The sequence below is a fragment of the Ambystoma mexicanum genome, chromosome 13, assembly GCF_040938575.1.
Source record: "Ambystoma mexicanum isolate Mex_15411 chromosome 13, UKY_AmexF1_1, whole genome shotgun sequence".
Classification (NCBI taxonomy): domain Eukaryota; kingdom Metazoa; phylum Chordata; class Amphibia; order Caudata; family Ambystomatidae; genus Ambystoma; species Ambystoma mexicanum.
The window spans coordinates 86,989,788-86,999,277 of NC_090938.1; positions in this window are offsets into that span (position 1 = coordinate 86,989,788).

The following is a 9,490-nucleotide window of genomic DNA, read 5'->3' on the forward strand; positions in this document are numbered from 1 at the left end:
TTTAATAATCTGATTATTCTGCCCATTGCAATTCATGTTTGCTTGCCAGATACAGCCAAGATTCTTAACATTTTGCGAATAATGTGTCTGAACATTAAATAGGGAAGGACACAGGATTGGCAAGAGAATGGCCAGTTTGTTTTTGGGCCAATGCGATAATCTCCATTTTGAACAAATTTAACTGCAGCCTATTCTCCAGCATCCAGGTTTTGATTGCCTCAGCACACTGTATAACGCGGGCTGTTGCATCCACCATGCTTGTTAACCACACATAAATGTGTTTATCATCCACGTATGAGTGATAGTGTAGATTACATTTTGAAAATCGTTTTCAAAAGCAGGAGGATGTACACATTAAAAAGCAGACGGAGAGGGAGGATCCCTGAGGCGTTCCACACACCACTGGCAAAAGGTCTGAAAGAAATGGGCCCAGTTTGACCTGTTGTTTTCGCACGCTTGTAGTGTGCTATTTTCTCCACTGGCCTCAGATTGCGTTGACAAGCTGATGGGCAGCAGAAGATAGATTGAGGGATTTTGCTCTGGTAATGTAGGCCTTCAGGTCTTTCCTTAACTTCTAGAAGTACTTTTTCAGATTTACAGAGGGCGTGAGTGAGTTTCAAAGCGCAGTTCTAATGAAGGAAACCTCCTAGAGCCTTTCTGCCCCCTCATGATCCGATTGCTAAGATTTCTGGGATTTGGAGATACAGGTTCATGGACAGGACCTGTTGAGTAAGTTTGGGGGTGAGAAATGTGGTCCCTTGGCCTTGAATCACTTTGTGCATTACACAGGGACAGGCTGCCTTAAACTGAATCCTTTTTGTGATTAATAGTCAGTGTGGAGAGGACAAGGCTGGAGTCGTGTGTTCAACTCTGTTTAGATGAAGCTGGAGATAGATTTTGAATGCATTAAAGATGTCTGATGTGATCGATGTACAGTGCCTGACGCTGTAATCAGGGCGCAAAGAAAATTGATGTGTTTCTGGCTATTACATTTCAAGCCTTCTGTGTGTATATTATTGCTTTTTTATCGCGTGACATGCTGCCTATTAAGCATTCATAGCCCACTTGATGGACAGAAGGGTAAACATTTCAGTTCAAGTGAACAAAAGAAGAGTAGTGCAACGTAGCAATGAAAGTACAGCGACAGTCAATTCCTGGAATATATTAAGCCGTAGTTAAACAGCAAACAAGTCAGAGAATGGGTTGCACAAAACCCCAAATAAGTGCTAGCAGACAAAGGCAGATTCCAGGCACTTAGGTGTCGCTTCTGTAAGGTGATGATATCTCTCCTTAGGTTTGGACTCATTCACTGTAGAGCTAGGGTATGTTCCTCGAGACTGTCGAAGCACTGTCAACCCCCCCCCCCCCTTCCCCCCACGTCACCCAATCTTGCATCTTTTCACTGCAGGTGGAAAAACAAGTTATATAATAGATTACTACCCACTGGATGCTGAGTGCTGTCTTTGTTTGTCTGCTGCTGTGTTATCTTTCATACCAGATGGGAAATTACCTTGTAGGTACCGGCAACTTGCACTGCTTTGGTTTTCGATCTGACCACTTCAAATATTAACAACATAAGTGTCTAGATTCAACTGCCTTATATGCCTTCTGTGACCCCAAGGGTCAAGGAGCCCTGAGATGCCTGTTTTCCCTGTCCTGGACCAAGGACCCACTATTCTGAGAAACGCTTATCTTGAGTTATGCTCTCATGTGGGTTGTCCAGCACGTTTACATGGTCCTTTTGACCAAAACTCCCAGTCACAATCACAAACTGGAGACTGTGCCTATTTTTTTATTTATTTTATTGGGTATTTATAACGCGCCTATACAGCAAATGATGTTTCAAGATGCCACAAAACAAAAAAGGGGAAGGGGACAGGGAAAAACACAACAATAATGGCCCTACTAGGCTTTGTGTCATTCAGATCGTGCAAGTGCAGGGACAAGAGGTGCAGGGGGGAGGGAAGTGGGGAGGCGGGTAGAGCCAGGAGGGGGGTGGATAATGCTAGGGTGGGAGGGAAGTGGGGGGCAGAGTGAAGGCATACAAGTGCAGGGTGGGGGAGAAGAGGGCCCATGGGGCTAGGCAAGAGCTAAGGGGAGGCCAGGTGGGCAAGTGCCAGGAGATGCAGGGAGTGAAGGAAGAGAGGACCACATGCTAAGTGCGAGGACGGGGATGGACCAGGCTTGGTAGAGATGCACACCCTCCTAGGATAGTCAGGGGAAGGGGGCCCGGAAGGGCAAGTGCAGGTTAGGGGGGTGCTGGGGTAGACTGGGAGATCAGGGCCTGGTGCCCTGTAGGATTCAGAAGTGACCAGGCAGCCAGTCAATGCAGCAGATGTGGTCATTATCAGGGGACGGGGAAAGGGAAGAAGGAAAAGAAAAGGAGGGTCTTCGGAAGTTTCCAGAATTTAAGGCGATCCGGCTCAAGCCGAAGAGAGGCATGGAGGCTATTCCAGAGGGAGGCTCCTGCCAGAGAAAGACATCTACCCCCACTCTCTGCTTGGAAAAGCAGCTGATCGGCAGAGAGTTGGAGCTAGAAGACAGAAGGGCGGTATTTAGGGAGAGAGTTAGATTTAGTGGGGTTCCAGGACACATAAAGCCTTGTGGATGATACAGAGGGTCTTGAACTTGATCCTCGCAGCAACCAGGAGGCAGAAGAGAGATTTTATGGCTGGAGAGGTGCAGTCCCTGGGCTTGAGGCCAAGGATAGGTCTTGCAGTCCTATTCTGGATTAGTGGAAGAGGGCGAAGGGAGGGAAAAGGAAAATTGAGGAAGAGGCTGTTGCAGTAGTCTAGACTAAAGAGGACCAGAGTTTCTGGGGGAAGGTGAGGAAGGTGAGGAAAGGGAGAATGCCTCTGAGGAGGTGCATCTGAAAATGGGCCTTCTTGGCAAGGTCTGCGATGTGAGGAGAGAAGGAGAGAGAGAGGAGTTGTTAGGCAGAATTATATGCAGTACCCTTTGGGAACCCCACGCACAATTAAGACTACATGTGACAGTATAATTTCACCGTTGGTACAAGCCTGTACTACACAGTTAAAGCGGTAGCAGTAGCAGAGCAGCCAGACTTATCTCAAGAGTAAGTGAGCAGTATCAAATAGTTACACAAAAGACAGCAATTACTATGATTCAGGCAAACACTGATCCAAGGTTTTCAAGTAAAAGAATATACATTTATTTCACTCTTCAGTTGAATAACATTACACTCTTATAAACCGTCTAAAAATCACTCTCTTAATACACCACACCACTTCCCTTAAATTCCATACAAGTTAAGCTCACAAAATGAAGTGGGAGCAGCAATTTAAAAGGGAGGGAAAGACAAAAGTTAACAGAAATGAACCCACACCAAAAGGTAAGTACTCTGAGCAATCGAACAAGAGAGACTACAGTGATAAAATCAGATAGAAAAGGCTTAGGGCCAAAGTCAATAGTTAAAAAATCTTTTGCTCAAGATAATACAATTCAGGGTAGTTCACAGTAAAGTTTGTGGCACGGTTTCCGGACGAGGTTGGTTGGTAGAAAAGTTAGTTCAAAGAGAAGAGAAGGACAAGCCCTCGGATTGGAGAAAGATTTCAAACACTTTCACCGCGGCTGAACGAAACGCACAACTGGATTTGCACAGTACCTTAAAACGGAGAGAGAGCTGTAGCTGAGGCAGACATTCCTGCAGGCTCACGGTTCCTGAAGCCACTGTTGGACTGATCAGAAGTAGGAAGACTGGAGGGTCCTGCACTGCCCAGGGAAGAAACCAGCAGCAGAGCAAAGCAACAAATAAAAGGTGCGCTCCTTAAAACCCAAGCAGGGTCCGACCTTCATGGCTATCCGGCCCACTGTAGCTCCGTACAGCGAATTCAACCAGAGGAGGGGTCCTGGCTTGCAGTTTGGGTGCACTGGTTGGTCCCACCAGCTCAAGGGAAGAAGATTCCTGGAGGATCCTCTCTGTCATCGGATTCTGAAGATTCTGACCTGCAGCAAGGCTTCACCGGTGGTTCAGTCGTTGTAGGGGTCCTCTTCTGTCAGCTCACCGTCGATTCTTTCATTCCAGTGGTGACTCTACCTTTCCAGTCCCAGAGACCTGCTTTTTATGCAGTTTTCCCCCATTCACATAGCCTGGCTGTCAATCACACAACAGGGTGGCTGTTCTGGCAAAGACAGTCACCCAGCCAATCAAACAGGAGTGCGACTTGGGTTACCAAGGGAACCCATTGCAGGGGTCCTAAAACCCCTCCCTCCATCCTGCCTACCCAGACTTTCAAGCACCTAAAGGAGTGCTTATACGACACTTGGGGGATTAAAAGTATCCAGGAGGGGGGAGTAAACCAGATATAAAGATATCTAATACAAGAAAAACAGACTCCCTGTCTCTTACGGTCAGGTAAAGTAATTAAGGCAACTCGCTAGACTTGTGGGGGGTAAGTCATATGTGTACACTCCTAACATCACGTATACTTGTGTGCATGGAGAATTCAATCAAGTCACACTTAAATTCATCAAAAAACTATAACGATTTTAATACATATTTATAAAAAACAAATGTAATAAAACTTCATAAAAAACATTAACAAGTTATTAAGTTATTAAAACATTATTAAGTTATTAAAAACATTATTAAGTGACATGTGCAAAACAACCGTATAGTGGTAGAAAGCCTCCAGGGGGTCTACCTGTACAAGGTGTAAGGTGCAAGAAAATTTCAATAGGCAAAGTAACTAAATCTGCACTTATTTTACAACACACTCGAGGTAAACATAGTTAAATACAACAATAGTGTTAATTAAAGCAAAATCTTAATGACCATATTTAAAAACCACATACAAAAAAAGCAAGCGGAAACCCAAATGTAGAGTACTAGACAATTCAGATTACTCTATGATTGGTACTTTTGTTTTATACGTTTCTTAATGGAAACCTTTGAGAGTATTAATCTCATTCACACCATTTCATATTAATGTTGGCACAAACCCTACATGTTTCGTTCCTATGAAAGGTAAATTTGTTACAGGAACTTCTTCAGGGGTCTAGTGTTTCCAAAAAAGGAACCCGGGGCGGGGTGTGCTAGATTTGTGGTTACAAAACTCCTCAGAAATAAATGTCTGAGTGTTGGGTGTTATGAGAGCGGATTGGCATGGAAGGTGTAAATCCCCAGTAGAACAGGTGCAGTGTAACTTGTTCCCAATTCTCTTCTCTGTTTAGTAGAGTGAGGACGTCTAGACCAGACCATGCTGTTAATTAAGTGAAGCATTCGGGGTGGCTGAACAGGATTGTTGCATGGCAGTCACCACAATCCTGTGTTTCTATATAACGTCGTGTTCACAGGTTACTTGGTATAGATTGTAGATATTAGGTACACTGAAAGTAGATGCACTGGAGGGGCGCAGCGAGTAATGAAGACTCGGGCAGGACCGCTCGCAAACAAAGGGCTTCTTCTGTGCTTCTGTGCAGAAGCCGGCGAAAAGACGGTGAACAAAGGAACCCAACCTGGTTTGGCGTGGAATACGAGAAAGACATTTTCAAAAAGAAATGGCGACTAAACCCAGATGGAACAATATTAAAAACAATATGGTCAAGCGGGTTTAAGTTCAAGGCTACCAAGATAGCTTAAAACAATACCATGGTTATTTTAGATAACCGTGGTAGGAAAAATAGTGTAGTTACCACTGCCACCAGCCAAGTCTTGATGAAAAGGGTGCGAAACAATGCTCCAAGAGAAACAGACAAAAAGGGGTAAATATTAACCCTTTCCAATACTCCGTGTAAAATGGGGTGTACTGGGTCTGTGGTTAAAGAGACTAAATAAAGTTAGTGGCAACTTTATTTTTTCTGGAGGACAGTAGTCAGCCCCAAAAAATGGAGTCAGAGGTGGGAAGTCTAAAAGACAACCCTGTGTCACTTTACTCAAGGTGCTGTGTAACAGTAAAAAGACGATGCCTGAGGAGTAGGTGAGGCTCCACAGCCCAAGATCACATACATTGTAGAAACACACACTGCAAAACACATGTAAGTGTGGGAAAAAGGCTCACACTCTTAGGTGAAAAAAATAAATCCTAGAAATCCAGCAAAGCTGCTGAGGGACTCACTAGGTAAGGCAAATTAGCCATTCTGGAGAATTCTCCCTAACAGGTTCAGCCTGCGTGACTTATCCCTCCTTCTCCATCGTTCGATGAGAAGCCAGATCCCAGTTCACAACAAACGAACTGTGATGGGTGCAGCACGGACCAAGGCCAAGAATCGAATGATGGGTCTACCACGGCTCAGGTGATGCTCTTTTGTTGCAGGTGCACGCTACCATTCCATCCTTGGCTGCATATAGTGGTCCCCTCAAAACACGTCTTTTTGAACACCTGACCAAGGACTAATGCAATGGAGACAGAGACCGATGCACAGACCACAACACACAGTACTGCACTACTGCTGAAAGATGGCAGCCCAAACTCTGGCTACCCACGCCCTGTACAGTGCTCCGCTGCTCTCGAGCTAGGTCAGCGCATTAAGCAGTAAAATAAAAAATAAAATATGGGACCCGCTGAGGGCTACGGTGGGTCCCTTTAGGAAGCCAAGTACCCCAAGGTGAGTGGATTGTGTTTTTCTCTGAGTGGGCGTAGAGGCCAGTGTGGCTGCTACCACCGACTGCATGTAGTGGCCGGATCTTTCCCTGAGAGGAGGTATAACAGGGTCTCGCGAACCGGGCAGAGATTATTTCCCTACCTTAATTCAGAACAAATTATTTGATGTGACCCCTCCCCCTCCCCAGAAGCAGTTTTACACTTACTTGCTACCATCAAAGACACATTTCATTTTACATTTTCAAATGGTTATGCAACACAAAACATTTGCATAACCTTGGTGCATGCCAAGACTTAAAAAACACCCACTTACCGTGATTCACATTCATATAATTAATTATGATGCAACTGTTTAATGCATGCATGCCCCATTATTCGGTTTTCGCAGAATCAGCAATGTGTGTTTAACTACCAACCTCTGCTTTGAGTACTGCCAAGATAGGGATCACGCCTTTGGATGTTTACACATGAGTCTCATGCTCATCTGACCCACCTGGCAATGCTCTTTAAAAATGTTGCCGAAACATGAAATGTGTTGAAAGAGAACTCACGGATCAAGCCTCAGAACCAAAAACTGCCTCTACAAAGAGCAGCCACACAGCACAGTGCGCAGGCAAGCCTTTGAGACAAAGCATAGTGCGCAGGCAAGGCTTTGAGACACAGCACAGTATGCAGGCAAGGCTTTGAGACGCAAGCAAGAGCCACACAGCACAGGGTGCAGGCAAGGCTTTGAGACACAAGGAGGAGCCACACACCACAGTGTGCAGGCAAGGCTTTGAGACACAAGGAGGAGCCACACAGCACAGTGCGCAGGCGAGGCTTTGAGACACAGCACAGTGTGCAGGCAAGGCTATGAGACACAAAGAGGAGCCACACAGCACAGTGCACAGGCAAGGCTTGGAGCCACAAGGAGGAGCCACACAGCGCAGTGTGCAGGCAAGGCTTTGAGACCAGTTTTTTTTTAATGTTATGTTTGGTAGTACAAACTTTTCATTATATCATTTACGTTTAGGGAAGGTAAAAAAAAGGAGAAAGGGTTGACATCTATGTTTCCGATTCTCGGGAATTGTTATTGTTCATGATCGCAGTCCAAAATTTGATTACTGTTAAAATTAGGTTCTTGTCATGACCTTTTAGAAGATGGGCCCATCGCTCCTGTGAGTTCATCTGTTTCTGAGAGATTTTGAAGAAGTCCTTGAACAAGTTTCTTCTTTCTGTCAAAGCATGGCAAACCATGATTACATGGAAGAGAGTCTCTCTAGTGTTGTCATTCTTACAAAATCGACAATCTGTGGTCATTGTGTTTGGATGTTTTATGTTAGATAGGTAGTCGCGAGTCGGTAATATATTTAGACGAAAACATAGGAATAGGTCTCGTGTTGATCGTTCTGGGAACCATGCTAAGTATGGTGGTAGTTTGTTGAGAGCTCTTGCTTCTATTGAACAATTCAAAGATTGTTTATATTTTGATTGTTCCTATATTGTTTTGATCAATCGTTTTGCTGAACTCTTCTTTTGGCATATTGTGGTCTATTTATTAGCATGTCTTCGCTAATCTCTTCGGCCTTCATTTTCTTTTTTATCTCGTTGGTCCAGTGTTGAAGAGCTGTTACATATACAGGGGTCTTTTTTTCTTTGAGTATTTCTAAAGATGGAATTTTGTCCTGACAAATTATCTTTCTGTAGAGATCCATTTTTTTCCAGGTAATTATAGATTCTAGAGATTGTAGTGCCAATTCGAAGCAAATTCTTGGCATTGGAAAAGATTTAGGTAAAGCCAGAGTTTTTCTCCAGAAGATGGCCTCGTATTGTTGCCATTTCATCGTATTTTGATTGATTCATGTTTCTCCAGCGTAGGTTAGGATGGGGACCACCTTTTGTCTATATAGTAGGATTGTTGATTTTATTGTAAAGGTCCTAAATTTGCAATGGAAGAAGCGACCTAAACAGGCTAAGGATCTTGCTTTTCCATTCTTGCTCAACTGGTGAATCGATTTATCATGGCGCCTAGATATTTAAATACTTTTGTTTCTTCAATCTCTTTATATTCTAGCTGTAGTTTCACATGTTGTCGCCTGGTACTATGCAGAGTTGCTAGTCTCATTAACTTGGTTTTCGGAATGTTAATTTGTAGGTCGTTCTCTTTCATAAAAAAGCCCCCTTTGTCTAATGGTTTTTGTAAACCTGATTGCGTTTTATCCATGACAATGATGTCATCTACATATATTAAGGTTTTTATTGGTTCGTTGTTAATCTTCGGTGGATTCGAGAGTGGATCGTGAATCGCTTGTACAAAACCAAAAGTATATAAATTGTATGGACAAGCAGCCAGGGGGCACCCTTGTTTCAGGCCATTCCAGATGGTAATTTCTTATGTTAGTGTACCGTCTTTTGTTAATCTGACTCTGATCAATGTATTAGAGTAGAGCTGTTTGACTGGATTGAGAAAGGATGGGGGACAACCCCATGATGTTAACTTCAACCATAGTTTTTCTCTATTCACCGAATGGAATGCTGTTTTAAAGTCTATGAAGACAGCATATACTTGTTGTTTCTTTATTGTCGCTTCGTACTTAATCATATTCAGAAGCAGCAGATTAACATTTGTGCCGATTTTGTTTGCAAAACCAGTTTGTCCCTTCTCTTGAAAGCCATTTTCCGCTGCCCATGCATTGAGTTTTGTCATTAGGAATCCCGTGAACAGCTTTCCCAGTGGGTCAAAAAGGGCTATGGGTCTATAGTTTGTTGGCATTTTCCTGTCACCAGCTTTATAGATCGGAATCAATATCGCTAGGGTCCAGCTGCGTGGGATTTGTTTGGTTTTCTCTATTAAATTAGGAAGTTTTGAAAAAGGTAGCCCATTCTTCGGGAGCAGATTTTAGGTTGGTGTTGGAGAGCCCATCAGGGCCAGGTGCTCGCGATGGATT